The following is a 17,215-nucleotide window of genomic DNA, read 5'->3' as shown; positions in this document are numbered from 1 at the left end:
ATGAGGTGCTTGTTCAGTCAAGTAGCATGAATGAAATGCTACTAGGGGCAGCTAGGGGAAGCAGTAAATGCTTTAGGGGCAGCACGATAGCATGGTGGTTAGCATAAATGCTTCACAGCTCCAGGGTCCCAGGTTCGATTCCCGGCTGGGTCACTGTCTGTGTGGAGTCTGCACGTCCTCCCCGTGTGTGCGTGGGTTTCCTCCGGGTGCTCCGGTTTCCTCCCACAGTCCAAAGATGTGCGGTTTAGGTGGATTGGCCATGCTAAATTGCCCGTAGTGTCCTAAAAAGTAAGGTTGGGGGGGGGGGGGGGTTGTTGGGTTACGGGTATAGGGTGGATACGTGGGGTTGAGCAGGGTGATCATTGCTCGGCACAACATCGAGGGCCGAAGGGTCTGTTCTGTGCTGTACTGTTCTATGCTCTATGCTCTAAATGAAAATTGCTTATTGTCACAAGTAGGCTTCAGTGAAGTAACTGTGAAAAGCCCCTAGTCGCCACATTCCGGCACCTGTTCAGGGAGGCTGGTATGGGAATTGAATCATGCTGCTGGCCTGCTTGGTCTGCATTAAAAGCCAGCTATTTAGCCCAGTGTGCTAAACCAGCCCCTACTGTTACTATCTTTCAATTAAGTGACATGGAAAGCCTCTGCTTTTACCCTGGTGTATTCTTAATCACGTTGGGCAATGGAGGAAATAATTGGAGAAACAGGTAAATAAAAGCAGTGCTTGTGAAATGGCCACAAAGCTATTTTTTTACGTTCAAATGTGTCTGTGGTTGATAAGGCAGAAACGTAAATGTGTTTGAGAAGGAAGGTTTTTTATTTGCTGCTGATTAATCACGGGTTTGGTGGCATGCACAAATTAGCTTAGGCAGAAGTGATTTGGGCAGTCAGGTGTCTAACATGCACTGACATTCGTCATAACCACGGTTAGAGTCTCCAACTCAATCTGCTCGAAACTCCAAGTAAGTCGTGTTTTCGTTTGCCCAATATGGCGTGAACGCCCTGCTTTGTGAGTGGCATGCCTCACTTATCTTTGCCCAGAGACTTTAGGCGCAGCTGCAAGTAGATCAACCTTAAGGACCTCAAGCGTGCAGCAAAGGTACACTGGAGTTTAACCATCTAAAATCACGTAGCTTGCCGATAAATTTCTTCCTGATTGCCCATCCGTGACCACCATATCTGTTTTGGAGTTAGCTGACAGGGTTATAGTTGGAACGGAAAGGGAAGAATTTTACTTGCAGTAACACGTCTGCCCGTCCAAATCACATCACTGAGCTGGTCAACCAACAGAAGCAGGTTGGAGTGCTGCCTACCTGTCTCGTTCGGCTATTGGTTGATGGAGAGTGTCGTTGAGTAACAAATTGGTTGTAATCTTCCATAACAAATCATGTGGTCTTGGATCCAACTTGATCCCAAAGAAATCCTACTTATACCTTTACCCAGGAATGATGCGGAGATGCCGGTGTTGGACTGGGGTGAGCACAGTAAGAAGTCTTCCAACAGCAGGTTAAAGTCCAACAGGTTTGTTTAAAATCACTAGCTTTCGAAGCACTGCTCCTTTCTCAGGTGAGACTTCTTACTGTGTTTACCCAGGAAGATAGTCACTAACTGGTCACTCATGACAAACGTGGGTTGATAGCCTTGTCAGACGCATAGAAGATACTGAGAACTTCCTCCAAGTAACATGCTCATCCTAACAAAAGTATGAACTCCCTACATACCAAACGGTGCTGGCAACAGTTCAAAATGCACAAGTTCAGCATTAATCAAGTACAAAACTCTGGATATGTGAGCATGGGTTTGCGCCACCAAAACTCCAGTGATTCCTATGTGCAGCTGGGTTCCAAGCCTCAGAGTCACCTTGTCAGTTATATATTGGACAATTACCTTCACCAGAGGACCTATGTGCAGGACAGCGTGTGGTGTGTCAGCCACCTTGATGTTGCAGATGGCCAAGTCCAGAGCTCATGTTCCAGGTCCTCATGGAAGAGGCTTAGATAAGGAAACTTTTTCACATGGAGCCCAGAGAGGAAGACCCATACGAACCATACAAATACCTTTGCTCCTGAAACAGTCTCCAGTCTTGACCGTAAGTTCACTTCACGACTTGCTCCTGTAGACTGAAGGAGTAAGTTGCAGGTCTGGGATCTCTGGGATTAAGGAGCTGAGAAAGTGATTCATATTTTTCACAATAAATGATGCAAGCTGCAATTTATAAAAACTTTAAAAAAAATTGAAATGGTATTTTGCAGCTAACTCCAGACAAGGGTTCCATATCCTTTTTTTTTACAGTTCAGATAAAATACCACGGGGGTATCACTGTAAATCAGATGTGGCGTGAAACTAAATTGAAAATTAGTTTGGTTTACCTATTCCAGAAGAAATGCTTTGGAAGAGTGGAGTATTTTCATTCCTCCGTGTAATGAATGTAAAATAAAATGGACAGCTGTAGTTGGTTCCGTGAGTTGGTGCCTGGAGCCTGTCGATATGCTGCAGCTCACTGGGTGGCTCCCTCGCTTTTGAATCCAGATGGGTGTGGGTTCAAGTTCCACTCCGCGACTTAAGCATGCAGATCAAAATTGGCACGCCAATGGGGTGTTGTATTTTGGATGGCACATTAAAACCGAGCTCCCAATCCGCAATGTCAGGTGGATGTAAAAGATCCCTTGGACTACTTGGGGATGAGCGGGTGAGTTACTCCTGGTCTCTTGGCTAATATTTATTCCACAATCAACATCGCAAAACTAAGTCATTATCACACTGCTCTTTCTGGGAGCTTGCTGCATGTAAACTTACTGCCATTCTCCCTACATAATAACCGTGACCACATTCCAAAAATGTCTCACTGGCTGCAATATGCTTTGGGATATTCTGTGGTTGTGAACTAGGTGCTATTTAATAGCAAATTCCCCTTTATTGATGCCATTGTGCTAGTTATTGAGTTGGAGGCAGGCCGAGACTTGCAGCTGATTGTACTCCGAGACAGATAGTGCATTTCAGAGTCAACAAATTCCATTTACAGACTCTATTGAAGAAGAATCTCCATGAACCTCAGCAAACAAAACTCGTAGGTAGAATCAGTTCCAGTCACTTGTGACAGTGTAGACTCCAGGCTTGAGTGAAAAGGGAATTAGCCAATGTAGCTACTTGACTGTGAATAGGTAACCCACAGAGTGCCATAGGGCAGCACGGTAGCATTGTGGTTAGCACAATTGCTTCACAGCTCCAGGGTCCCAGGTTTGATTCCTGGCTTGGGTCACTGTCTGTGCGGAGTCTGCACATCCTCCCCGTGTGTCCGTGGGTTTCCTCCGGGTGCTCCGGTTTCCTCCCACAGTCCAAAGACGTGTAGGTTAGGTGGATTGGCCATGCTAAAATTGCCCTTAATGTCCAAAATTGCCCTTAGTGTTGGGTGGGGTTACTGGGTTATGGGGATAGGGTGGGGTTGTGGGCTTGGGTAGGGTGCTCTTTCCAAGTGCCGGTGCAGACTCGATGGGCCGAATGGTCTCCTTCTGCACTGTAAATTCTATGAAAGGGGCGTCTAATAGGAAATCTCAATCAGAGGGAGTGGTGGGAGAAATAAAAATGTGTTATCTCGTGCGGGCTACCACTGTGATGGAGGAGTTCCATCTCACTGGATGCCTGATGTTAGTCCTGTTGTTAGTGGGGAGGCAGTAGTGTGGTGGTATTAGGCTGGACTAGCAAGCCAGGGACCCAAAGTAATGCTCTGGAGGCTTGAGTTCGAATCCCAGCGCAGCAGATGGTGAAATTTGAATTCAATAAAAAACAAATCTGGAATTTAAAGTCCGATTGTCTGGTTCCTTGAGGGGAGGAAATCTGCCAACCTTACCTGGTCTGGTCTACATGGACAATTAGGGGGCAATAAATGCTGGTCCAGCCAGTCAGCGATGTTTGCATCTCATGAAAGAATAAAGGAAACAAAAATCCTAAGGGGCACCAGGCACTTTCTCTCTCAATTGTAAGCATCCAGTCGAAATTCTAAGCATGATGTGCATACTTGTAAAAGACTGAAAGGCCTTTTTATTCTGCTGTTGGTAGACGAGACTCTTGGTGTAATGGAAAATGAATGACAGATAGATTGATGGAGAAAGATGATGTGGAGAATAGAGGACAATATTACGTGCGGTATTTAGATATGAAACTAGTCAGATTAATTGGAAACCTGTTTCCTTTCTCATGCTGGCTACAATAGTCCTATGCCAGTTGGCTAGTTTTGCTGTAGACTTACACCTAGATCCTGCTCACTGTTTGCCACACGGTGTCAAGTTGCAGCCTTGTGCTGAGATGCAATAAACATGTTGATGTGGAAGAAACACTGGCACAGGGAGTGTTGACCTAGATTTGAAATCTGCAAGCTTTGACTGGGAAAGAGTAGAATAGTTTACTCGCCACATAGATTTGGCTCAAATGAGGCATAAGAGCTGGTTGGGCTGGTTGAACCGAATGCAGTGTACCCGATACAATTCTCTGCACATATACTGTATGGGCAATTGATTCTAGCGCTGAGTGTTCAATATAAGAAAGTATTCTGTATATCTCATGCAGATATCTCTGAACAAAAAAGAACGTACATGTACACAGAGTTTTTTATCACTTCATATTCGCAAAGAATGAAGACTTGTGAATGTGCGTCACTTCCGTCGTTGCTGTTTACATTCAATCACAAGCCAGCAATGAGATAAATGACCAAATGATCTATTTTCATTGTGATTGATCAGAGATAGGTGTTGCCCATGTCTATAGGATTCTTCCATATCTGCCTGAGATGGCAGAAAGGGCCTCAACTTAGCATCGTTCACATCTGAAAAAAACGGTACAATTTAAAAATATTACTCATGGGCGTGGGCATCACAGGCGATGCCAGCATTTATTGCCAATGGGAATTGCCCTTGTGAAGGCCGTGGTGAGTCATCTTTTGACGACTGAGTGGCTTGCATGACCACGAAAGAGGGCGGTTAAAAGTCAACCACATTGTGGTGGGTCTGGGAAACACGGAGAGGCTGGCAGGTTTCACTTTAGTGAAGCATCTAGGTTTTTACAACAATTAATGATCTCCTTTACTAATTCCAGCTCTATACTTCACATTCATTTAATTAATTTTGAATTCACCAGCTGCCGTGCTGAGGCTTGAGCTCCCCGCCTGCAATAACATAACCACTATGCTATCATTCCTGACCCTTTCAAAAAATGAATATGGAAAGTTTAAATCTACTGCAATTAGAAATATGCAGCTGATTATGGACTTCCACAGCATAATTAAGCATTTCAGTCAAATCCCTGTCAGTTTGCAGTTTTAATTAACCAATGTTGCTTTGGAATTCATGCAAACACATACAACTTATTTCCTGATCTTCTGGCGGAGGGGGGGGGGGGGGGGGGGGGAAGGGGAGGACCTCCACATGGGCCTCGCATAGCCGGCCAGAAACAGGTCCAGGCAATGATCCATAGAATTCCAGCAGTGCAGAGAGGCCATTTGGCCCATCGAGTCTACACCGACCCTCTGAAAGAGCACTCTAACTAGGCCCACTCCCCCACCCTATCCCTGTAACCTCTCTTAACCTTTGGACACTACGGGCAATTTAGCATGGCCAATCCACCTAACCAGCACATCTTTGGACTGTGGGAGGAAACCGGCGCACCCGGAGGAAACGCACACAGACATGCTGAGAACATACATACTCCGCACAGACCGTCATTCGAGGCAGGAATTGAACGCGGGTCTCTGGCGCTTTGAAACAGCAGTGCTAACCACTATGCCACCGTGCTGCCCCATCCTGACTGTTGGCCTCTTTTCTCTGACTACGCTTGTTGCCAGGCGTGTCTGGAAAGGGAGAACATGGTGTCCGCCAGCACAATCGCGGCCTTCCGTGCCCAGCAAGCACTGCGGGCACTGGGGTTTTCATCGACCCCTTCGGGCACATTTTAGTTTGAGGCTTTAAGTTCTCTTTGAGATTCTGTGGTGAATTATCTTCCTCCCCTGCTGCGTGTTCCTCAGTGGAGCATTGTCGCTGGCAGCTGGAATCTCCCTTCCCGCTACCGGCCAATGTAATTTCCTATTGTGGTCACCCACGCCGCTGGGAAACCCACGGGTGGGGGAACGCTGCCGGCAGAACGGAGAATCCCTCCAGCGGAGAATTCACCCCTCTATTTACTGCGATGCAGTTTCCTTTATGGGGTTGCCTTTTAATTTACCCTCAATTGGTTGATCTAGTTTATTTGGTTAACCCAAAAGAAGCACAACTTCCCTTGATCCAAGTTAAGAATAAACCTAACAGAATTTAATAACAGGATAATAATAAAAATCACCAAGTTGATTAGATTTAATGAAAGGAGTGTATCGGTTATTAGAGCAGGATACTATAGATAGGTGTACCCATTCGTGTCATTCCAGTGTGCATACAACCCCACCCAAAACTTGCACAACCAGTTTTGATCATTTGCAAATACGCACACACACACACACACACACACACACAAACTCCCTGTTTTAAATGTTCATTTTAAATAAGTAACCTCTCCCAACCCAATCATTTACTGCAGAGTTACTCACATCAATTGGACGTAGGTACACTCTCTCAATTTGATGTCACGAGCTGGAAGGAGTTTCTGGTGAAACCAGACCTGAACACAAAGTAAGATATATGAGCAGATCAATGAGACTTAAATGCGTGTTTAAGCATCAGCATATTAACTAATGACCCTTTCCCGCTGTTCCTCGGGGTTTGAGGTGTGACTCCTCTCCTCTGCGCAGAATAACTTGTCTGTTTTCATTGTTTTTGTGCGCCTCTGCTCCTTGTGTTGGAAGCCCTGTCTACGCTTTTGATTCCACTTTTCAGATTAATGGAAAATAAGCTACTTGGAGTCTTTGAAAGTGCAATTCTTCTGTATAATGCAGAAGCTAAAAGCTCAGGGAATTAAATTTTTTTTCATGATAAGTAATTACGTCTTAAAAATCTACGTCTTTCCCTAGCTTCGGAGATGACAGAAAAAAAGCCACTTTTAATCTAAAGTTGGGGGGTGAATTGGCCAATAGTTTTGTAATATAGCAAAGGTAAGTTTGTGTGTGCTGGCCCCCAGCATATGCGATCCCAGCGCATGCTCAGGGGGTTCTTCTCCTCGCCGGCCATGGCGGACCGTTACAGCAGCCGGCGCGGAGGGAAAGAATGCCCCCACGGCACAGGCCCGCCCGTGGATCAGTAGGTCCCAATTGCGGGCCAGGCCACCATGGTGGCATCCTGCCCAGGGTGACATTCTCCGGTCGCCAGGTTGGCGTGGCTGGAGAATCCCGCCCATTAGGTCATATGACCTGAAGCTAGGCCAAAGAGGTAGGTTTTAAGGATTTAAGCAGGAAAGCGAGGTAGGGAGGCAGAGAGGTCAAGGGTGAGAATTCCAGAGCTTTGGGCCTAGGCAACAGAGGCATGACTACCAACAATGGAACAGTTATAATTGGGGATGCACAAGGTATCCGCATTAGAGGAGCGCAGATATCTTGGAGGGTTATGGGGTTTGAGGAGATTACAGAAATAGGGAGGGGCAAGGCCACAGTGGTATTTGAACTCTCGAACAATAACCTTGAGGTTTATTTGCAGTGTAATCGTTTGGAAGTGCGAGTGAACAATGATACCATGATGGCAATGGAGAACCTGGAACCTTGGCACACAAGAGATCGACAGTCTATTCCCTTACTAATGTGGTTTAAGGATTCAGAAATAAATAGGAATGGCAGAGATGGAAATAGAGGTGAACTATTATCAAACAAGGTTTACAAGGAGATATAACGTGAGTGAAAGAAAGATCAGATTAGGAAAGAGAGAAAAATGAATTAGAAAGAAAAAGTAAGATGAAATGTAAACAATTCAAATATTGAATTTTGTAAAAATCTCAAGAGGATTTGCAGGAGGGGGAATAAAGTTAAAATTGTTCTCTTTCTGGATTGGAGAGATTGATTGCAATATTTTAGTAACAGTGATCAAGTTGCTCGAAGGTACTCACGTTGTTAATGATGGGCCGTAACCTACTGTGGCATGTTTAATGGGCAGTTAAAGTACAAGTGTAGCACGTTCTCTGGGGGAGACACCATTTGTGTGAAGCAAATAATCGATTGGCATAAATTGACCAGACAATTTGAGAGGATTGTAATTTATGGAATATCTATTTTCACTGAAACTTGCTGACAGCTTTATGCGTCAATAATGACATATGCCATGAACTCAATGTTATTTTCTTCAGGAAGATTTGGCCTATCCAAAAATGTCACCATCATCATCATGTGTGCTCTGCCTGGAGGTCCTTGGCTCAGAGTAGTCTTTCCGTGTCTCTCTATCCTGTGCCAGTCATATTGATTTGAATAACTCACTACGGCTTTCAATCCCGCAACTTTCTCTTCCTTGTTTCCCTTGAAATCTTCCTTCCACGATGTTTCTTACTGATCTGTGTCCTCCCGCGATGCCTGGGAGTCTCTCGTCCAGTCTCTCTGCTTTTGGCTGATTACATTCATCAGATCTGTTCTCTTTACTCTCATTGCACCTCATCATTTGTTACCTTTTTTCTGCTCATATCCTTCTTCATTCTCCTCCAAGCCCACATTTCAGAGCTATTTCGCAAGTTGGGCTTCTCTTTCTGTAAGGTTCAAGTCTCACACCCACACAAAACAACACTCCATGTCGACTCTCTTTACAAGTCACCTCTTGAGTTCATTCAACTTTCTGATGAGCAACTGCCTCCTCTTAACAAACACGGTATTTCCCGCTGCGATCCCTGCTCTTTGTTGCAGCTTCCATCTTCTCAAATACTTGAATTCTGTTCTTGGTTTTTTTCCTCTATGAATATATGAATGTTTCCTGGAATTTCTAATTGGAAAAGGAGCTTGACAAATGTGTTATTTATCACCAGTCCTCTTCAATGTCTCTGCAGAAGCAATGATCAAAGAAGTGTTTGAAGATATGGAATCTGTCATTAAGATTGCTGGGGTGGTGGGGGGTGTTGGGGATGATAACATCAATTAGATTTGCATTTGACTCGTAGCAAGCAAAGGAGGATTACGAGGAAATAGCTATCATAGAATTTACAGTGCAGAAGGAGGCCATTCAGCCCATCGAGTCTGCACCAGCTCTTGGAAAGAGCACCCTACCCAAGGTCAACAATTCCACCCTATCCCCATAACCCAGTAACCCCACCCAACACTAAGGGCAATTTTGGACACTAAGGGCAATTTATCATGGCCAATCCACCTAACCTGCACATCTTTGGACTGTGGGAGGAAACCGGAGCACCCGGAGGAAACCCACGCAGACACGGGGAGGATGTGCAGACTCTGCACAGACAGTGACCCAAGCCGGAATCGAACCTGGGACCCTGGAGCTGTGAAGCGATTGTGCTATCCACAATGCTACCGTAGCAGCAAGAGTAAACCTTGAAAAGAATGGGAACAGTGGCAGAACCAAAGTGGAACAAATCTCAAAACCGGCAAGAAATATTCATACATTCACGGAGGAAAAGAACCAGGGCAGATGCAATTGCTGGATTTAGCTTACCTCCCAAAATGTGTTGTAAGGAGGGAGAGGATTGGTGAGGCCAGGCTGTTTGATTGTCTGCCAATTTCCTTGAGCATTGGAATGTCACTGTAGATAGGTGCAGGTGGAAAGATACAATTTATAACCTCCACCTCGAAACTCCTTCCTTAACCAGTTGCACGGAATTAGAATCTGAATCACTGCACTAAACCGGTTTAGACACTGCCAGCTAATGATGTGACTCAAGTCTTTTCACGTTGTTTCATGGGATTACACAAAGAGCAACTGCTGGGAACAAAAATAATTGGCTCGTGAGGTTGACCTTGGACAATCGCACAAAATGAGCGATAGTGACTCGGCAGCCCTTTTTACCCTGGGGTTTCCTGTCCACTGGCTGGATATGGAGAAGAATGAAAGGCGAAAATAAAGTATAAAACGGGTTGCCCACGCATTATAATAAAAGCAGAATACAGCGGACGTTGGAAATTGGAAACAGAAATAAAAAGTTCTGGAAAAACCCAGCAGACCCGGCGGCATCTGTGGAGAGCGAAGCAGAGTTCACGTTTCTAGTTAAATATCGTGCTTCTTCAGAACCCATCCAGTTCAAAATGCTAGCTCCGTTTCTCTCTCCCCAGATGCTGGGGTATTTCCAGCACTTTCTGTATTTATTGGCCACGCGCCGTGGCCCCTTTTGCATTAACGGCGAGACAATGTTCACCCCCGTCATAAATGATCCAGTCTTCCTCATCCACACAAATGACAAATCTTCCGCTATTTAAGGTCAACAGCATCTGAACGACTAAGTAACAAAAGTACTCCTTTAGCCGCAGATAACCTCCTCACAATGGAAAGTGAAATTGATCTTCAGTGGCACAGCAAAATAGGCAATGATGAGCCGGCAGCCCATGTCGTATTCCACCTGCTTTTCTCCATTGATAGAAATTGCAATTACTCCAAATAGTTAAACATAGCAAAAAGCCACACTTCACTCACACCAGCCAGTGAAAACCATTCCTGCTCTTTTACTTGATTTCTTTAACTTCTATGTTTCTCAATAGCTCTGTCTAAAACTGAATAGTGATTAAGTGAGCGCTGCTTGCATGGACTGCAGCATAAAACAATCATGTGCTATAATGAGGAACTAATGAAATGAAATGAAAATTGCTTATTGTCACGAGTAGGCTTCAATGAAGTTACTGTGAAAAGCCCCTAGTCGCCACATTACGGCACCTGTCCGGGGATCGAACCGTACTGCTGGCCTGCTTGGTCTGCTTTAAAAGCCAGCGATTTAGCTGAGTGAGCTAAACCAGCCCCTGTTCATTATATATTTTTTAATTCAGCTACCCATCCCAACAGAATCCCTTATTGCTGTTTGATGGCAGCCTACATGACACATCTCAATACTGAAACAGAGCAAATTCAGCCTCGGGGTCAGGCTATTGCTGGCAAGGCTTATTTTTGCCCATCCTTGGTTGCCCTGGAATAGATGGTGGTGGGCTTCCTCATGTACATTTACAGTCTGTCCTTGTGGTGGAGGGATATTGTTAGGGAGGGTTTTGCAGGAGTTTCATTTAGTTTGACAGTCGAGGACCGATAATAAGTGTCCGAGTCAGAAGAGTGCATGACTTGTAGAAATTGGGGTTGCTGGTGTTCCCATGCACTTTCTGTCCCTGACTTTCCAAAGTGGTGGAGGTCGTTGTCTTGGGATGTGCTGCTGAAGAAGCATTGGCAAATTTCTGCAGAGCATCCTGTGGCTAGTACACACTGCAGCCATTGTTTGTCGATACTGGAGGGAATGGCTGTAAAGTCAATGTATGGGGTGTCAATCAAGTGGACTGCTTTGTTCTGGATGTTATTGAGCTTCTTGAGTATTGCTGGAGCTGCACCTATCCAGAAAAATGTGTGTACTCTATTACATAAGAACATAAGAACTAGGAGCAGGAGTGCACAATTCAGTCCCTCAACTCTGCTCCGCCATTCAATACGAACATGGCTGATCTCAGCCTCAACTCTATTTTCATGCCCGTTCTCCATAATTCTTCAGCCAATTACTAATTAAAATTTATTCACTCCTTAAATTCACTCAATATCCCGACGTCCACCGCCCTGTGGAGTAGTGAATTCCCCAGATTTTTCTCATTCATTCATGGGATGTGGGCGTTGCTGGCTGGGTCAGCATTTATTGCCCATCCCTGAGAGCATTTAAGAGTCAACTACATTGCTGTGGATATGGACTCACATGTAGGCCAGACCAGGTAAGGACAACAGATTTCCTTCTCTAAAGGACAGTAGTGAACCAGATGGGTTTTTACGACAATCGGCAATGGTTTCATGGTCAGCATTTGACTTTTAATTCCAGATTTTTATTGAATTCAACTGTCACCATCTGCCATGACGGGATTCGAACCTGGGTCCCTAGACCATGACTCTGGGTCTCTGGATTACTACTCCAGGGACAATACCACTGCCTTCCTCCTTTGAGAAATACTTTCTCCTCATCTCTATTTTATCTTAAAACTATGACCTCTCGATCTAGATTGCCCCATGAAAGGAAGCATCCCCTCTATGTCCACTTTGTCAATATCTTTTACACCCGTGACCTGTGCCCCATGGTTAGTGAAGAGGCTTTGTAAAGCCAGGAGACGAGTTATTGACAGTGAAGGAGTGAGTCACTGATCCGCCACAATATCCCACGCATTTAAATGGATTTCCAGTTCAGTAATTGAACAGTGGTAAACCCTTGAATGCTGATGTCTCCAAAGCCACAAGCTTTCCCGAGATTCCAAGCCAGTGATGAGGACTACCACCAGACTGTACACCACTAAGTTCCTACTATTAGCCCTGTCGGTGTGTCAAAATACATCCAGTGATGGCGATAGAAGAGTCTGAGACACTGACTGATTCCGATGTCAGGTGATTGATGGAGGAGCTTTCGATGGGGCCTCTCAACTCTGGAGCTAAAATTAGATGTTAGTGACGAGGATTTTGCGAGAGCATCTCGGCTGAATGTACTGTTATTGCGCCCTAGTTCGATATCTATGTAGTAGCCAAGTGATCTGTCCATTTCTATTCTCATTCTCTTTTCTAGTGACTTGATATGACTGAGTAGCTAGCTCGACCATTTTAGAGGACAATTAACAGTCAACTATGTTGGTGTGGCGTGGCAGCCTCATAGAGGTCAGGCTGGTTAAGGATGGGAGTTATCCTACCCTAAGGGACACTTCATTGGAAAAAAAGTAATTGGATACTCTAAATTTATATTAAAAAAAGAGTATGCACATTCTCCCTGTGTCTGCGTGGGTTTCCTCTGGGTGTTCCGGTTTCCTCCCACAGTCTAAATATTTGCAGGTTAGGTGGATTGGCCATGCTAAATTGCCCTTGGCGTCCAAAAATGTTCGGTGCGGTTACTGGGATAGGGTGGAGGTGTGGGCTTAAGTAGGCTGCTCTTTACAAGGGCTGATGCAGACTCGATGGGCCGAATGGCCTCCTTCTGCACTGTAAATTCTATGCTTCTGTGATTCTATGAGTGAACCATTTTTTAATGTAAACCATCCCGTTTGTAAAACAAATGAACCACTCCCTCGTAGCTGATTCATCCTCCTGCCCTTGAGCCTGCTCCACAAAGAGGAGTATAAAGGGCAGATGAAAAAAAGATAGAAACGTTTGCATTTCGAAATGTCAACCACAAATTTTGTGTTGTGGGTGACAGCTTGTTATGTGAAAACTTGTTACAAATGTGCATTGTTTCTACTGACCATCAGTTCATCAGTGTCCAACTGCTTTGTCCAATACCACAGTCAGAAATATATTTTTTTAGCATCTTACATCTGTTATGAGAACTTATTAATATTTTATTAATTGTCTTCAAAATACAGTGGAATAAATTACCTTATCTATTCTTCTTCTGGGAATTTCCGTATTAAAATACTACTCTGACTCATATTAGTCTATTCACAAGAAGGATGACTTAATAGAGAATCGAGGCAGGGAAATAGTTATATTTATATCACACGTCTCACAACTTCCCAAAGCACCAAAGTGCTTCAGAGCTAATGAAGGAGTGTAGCAGTCAAATTATACATAGCAAGCTCCCACAAACAGCAATGTGATCATGATAATACTCTGTTTATAATGATCATCATGAAGAGGAAAATAATGGCTAGGGCAGTAGGAACAACTCCCCTGTCCTTCTTCAGAGAGATGTCATGGGTTTTCTTTCACCTCCTCCCGAGGAGCCTCAGTTTTTGAAAGATGCTGCTTCCGACAGTGCAGCACTGGACTGAACCGGAGTGTCAGCCTGGATTTTTGTCCTCAGTACCCCTTGGAGTCAGACTTGAACCCACAGCCTCCTGACTCAGAAGTGTGAATTCCACCAGTCGAACCATGGCTGAGACGAAGGTTGCAAACTTATTCAAGATATTTAAAGGTTAAAAGAAGGAGCCACTGGAGTTGTTCCAAATTCAGCAGCTAAACTGTCCAAACGATGATGGGCGAGATTCCTGGACTCCTGGCGGTGTGTTTCTTGGCGATGGGAGGCGCCCCGGCATTGGCCAGTGGCTGGATCTTCTGGTCCTGCTGTTGTCAATGGGATTTCCCATTGAATCCACCCCACGCCACCAGGAAATCCACACCAGGGGCTCACTGTCAGCTGGACGGGAAGATCCTGCCAGGTTGAGCTGCCGGAGTAGATCTCCCAATGCTAACCTCTCCAGTCATGTGGCGATGGGAGGGGGTTTATTTGATTTTGACATGCGGTGCTGGTTGTAACTTTAAAATGACCCCTTATTATTATCGGATGATTCTATTTGCCATCCTCCCAGTCTCGTGTGGACTTTTTCCTGACACTCGGAGGGTTCCCCCTCTGACATTGCAGAATATACCAGGTCAGAATGTTGGATTAACATATGCAACTGCTGAGCAACAGTCGGTCACAAGCGACACAGCAAAACCCGACCACTGGTGCCCTGGACCCACAGTGCCATCCAAAAGGCACAAGAGTGCCCAGAGCTAAATGGGGTATGTCCATCATGCCGATAAACCAAGTGGATACCCTCTGTATTAAGAGGGCTGGATTTTGCACTCCCTCGCTGGCTTGTCGGTGGGGGGCGTTATTAATCTAGTGGATAGCCTGCCCACTGCCTACTCACTCAGCCCTCCCTCCACCACAATCATTCCAGCAGCAGGGGTGGCTTTGGGTGGCCTGTCCACCAATGGCCAAGTGGTGGGAGGGACCCACTCCAAACTGGTTGGTGATGGGCAGAGGTGGGCTTCCTCCTTAATGAGTCCCCCGGGCCAATTGGGGTTCCCCCCCCTCTCCCAGTGTTATTCCTGCCCATTCCCCCGCCCCACCCCATGGCCTCTCAAGCCCCAGATCCCCACCCCACTCATAGGAGCTTGCCAGCTTGACCAGTGACAAGAACACCAAACACTGACCCAAATCTCAATCCAAGACTACTCTGAGGTGTTGGCGAGCTTCAGATTGACCGGCAGTTACCTGAGGTGGGACTCCCTGATCCAGAAAGATGGAAGCCCTGCCTCAAATCTTGACACAGAAGATGACTGTGAAGCAATTGCAGGGCAGCCAGTCATCTCCTCATTGGGCTTTCCGCTCGGCAGGGGTGGGGCAGGGAATCCGGCGTTTCAGATAATTCAACCTGAAGTTTCTTCAACTTTCTTACATGGCTGATGGCAGAAAACATTTAATTGCTTGACCGCGGTAGGAGAGCTCAGCACCTTACTCTCATGGGGCATGCCCCACTCTGCCTAAACCTGCTCAACTGAATTTGAAAGTGCAGCATTCTTCCACCCCGCCCGCCGCAAGAACCCCACGGGCAAGAGCCCGACAATGGAACAATCCATTGATCTCGGGTGGGACTCTGCAGTTGCCTGGTGTACAGGGCCAGAGAATCCCGCCCTATAATACAAAACAGCCATGATCACATGTATGAGAAATTTGTCATTTTTAAGTGATTGGGGGTGGGATTCTCCGTTGCCCAACCCCAAAATCTTAATCGGCGATCGGGCGGAGAATGTGATTGTTATGCGCGCCACTTGCAGTCGGAATGCCGTTGGCGCCTCATCCGGCCGGCCCACTCGCGATGTTACGCTCCCGATGGGCAGACTTTCCGACGGCGCGGGACACGTGTCCTCACACAAATCATGAACCCGGCGTGGCGGCTGCGGACTGTGTCCAGCGCCGCCACACACAGCCGGGATCCGTGCTGCTGGCTGGGGGGCTTCCGTAAGGGCTGGGGGGGACTGGTGGTGGTTTGTCCAGGGGGTGGGTTGTGCGACCGCGCACGGCCAGCGCCATGTTGTACGATACGGCCACTGCAGGTCGGCAGCCGTACACCTGCGTGGCCTGGGACCTGGCCATTCTCTGGCTGTTTTTGGCATGGGATGTGGGGTTTTGGTCGGCGCTGGTGCTAGCCCCTCACTGGTACCGGAATTGGTGAGGGGTGTGCGCCAATTTTTTTCCCGTAGACTCACGGATTATCTGTTCGAGCAGGCACTTAGCCGCAGGAATGGAGAATCCCACCCAGGGTCTCCGGGGAACAGAAAGTATGTGGGACATTTTCTCTCAGCCCAGGCCGGGCCGGAGAATTGCCGGGACGGGCGCGAATCGCCCGACGCCGACCCGACACCAGTCCGCTGATTCTCTGGAGAGCGGAGAATCGGCGCAATTGGCGCTGGTGTGGTCGGCACGGTGCCGGTCAGGGGCCGCTCTATGGCGCCCCTCCCCAGCAATTCTCGGCCCGGGATGGGCCGAGTAGCCGTACAAAAAAACCCGAGCCCCGCTGGTGCCGTTCATACCTGGTCTTACCCGGCGGGACCTCAGTGTGAATGGATCCAGGGGCGGTAGGGGGGGAGGCCTCCGCTGTGGCCTGACCCGCGATCAGGGCCTACCGATCGGCAGGCCGGCCTCTTGGGCTGAGGGCCTCTTTTGGTCTGCGCTGGCCTCTGTAGCCCTATGCCATGTTGCGTCGGGGCCTGCGCAGAGAAGGGAGCCACTGCGCAAGCGTGCAATCGCGCTGGTCCCACTGTTCATGCGCGCGTTGGCGCCGGCCCCACTGTGTATGCGCAGGCCCGCAGCATCCATCTGACGCCGGTGATCAGCAGCTGGAGCGGCGTGGCTGCTGGCCCCCTGTAGGGGTCAGAATCGCTGATCGTGAAGCCATGTTGACGCCGTCGAGAAACGTGTGAAGAGTTTTGCAGGAACATGTGCTTTTGTTTGTGTTCAGAATTAAGTCTGTAGCAAAACACAACAGTTTCTTTATGGCATATAAAGGGTGACTACATGGATAACATTAGAGTATTGCACTCGAAAGTTATACAGGCAGTACTGGAAATTGAACAGCAGTCACCTGACATTCTTCCTGTAATCCGATACACAGAGAGAGTTGCCAGTATATAGTTACACTTCAGGTAACTCCTGCAAGGTTCACATAAAATAGCCCAAAGTTCAGACAACTCAAAATGCTGACACTTCTTATAATTCAGACAATACACCTGCTAACGTTCCCTCAACGTGCACAGTGTTGCCCCCAGAAAGCTCAGACAATGCATAAATTGAATGGCCTCAACCGTTTGGACAACGCACAGTTGTTAATCTGGAAGTAGTAACAATCAGTGCTAACATCTCTGGCACACAGCTGGCCATTAGAAGCAGCTACCTGTCTGCGCCA

The 17,215-nt window shown here is 46.8% G+C and overlaps 1 protein-coding gene across 6 annotated transcripts in view; it reads left to right on the top strand.

The window, feature by feature from the left end:
* The window catches only part of scel (sciellin), an 82,529-nt gene that overhangs the window by 673 nt on the left and 64,641 nt on the right, over positions 1–17,215 (top strand). The window contains exon 1 of one of the 6 annotated variants that reach the window (XM_038817976.1): positions 6,551–6,650. The exons of the other annotated variants lie outside the window; for them this stretch is intronic. The gene's annotated coding sequence lies outside the window, so the exon portion shown is untranslated. Of the gene's footprint in view, positions 1–6,550; positions 6,651–17,215 lie in introns of those variants that run through there. 6 annotated transcript variants of the gene reach the window in all.

The sequence above is a fragment of the Scyliorhinus canicula genome, chromosome 14, assembly GCF_902713615.1.
Source record: "Scyliorhinus canicula chromosome 14, sScyCan1.1, whole genome shotgun sequence".
NCBI lineage: Eukaryota > Metazoa > Chordata > Chondrichthyes > Carcharhiniformes > Scyliorhinidae > Scyliorhinus > Scyliorhinus canicula.
Note: the sequence above shows the minus strand (reverse complement) of the source record. Positions and strands in the feature narration are given on the sequence as shown.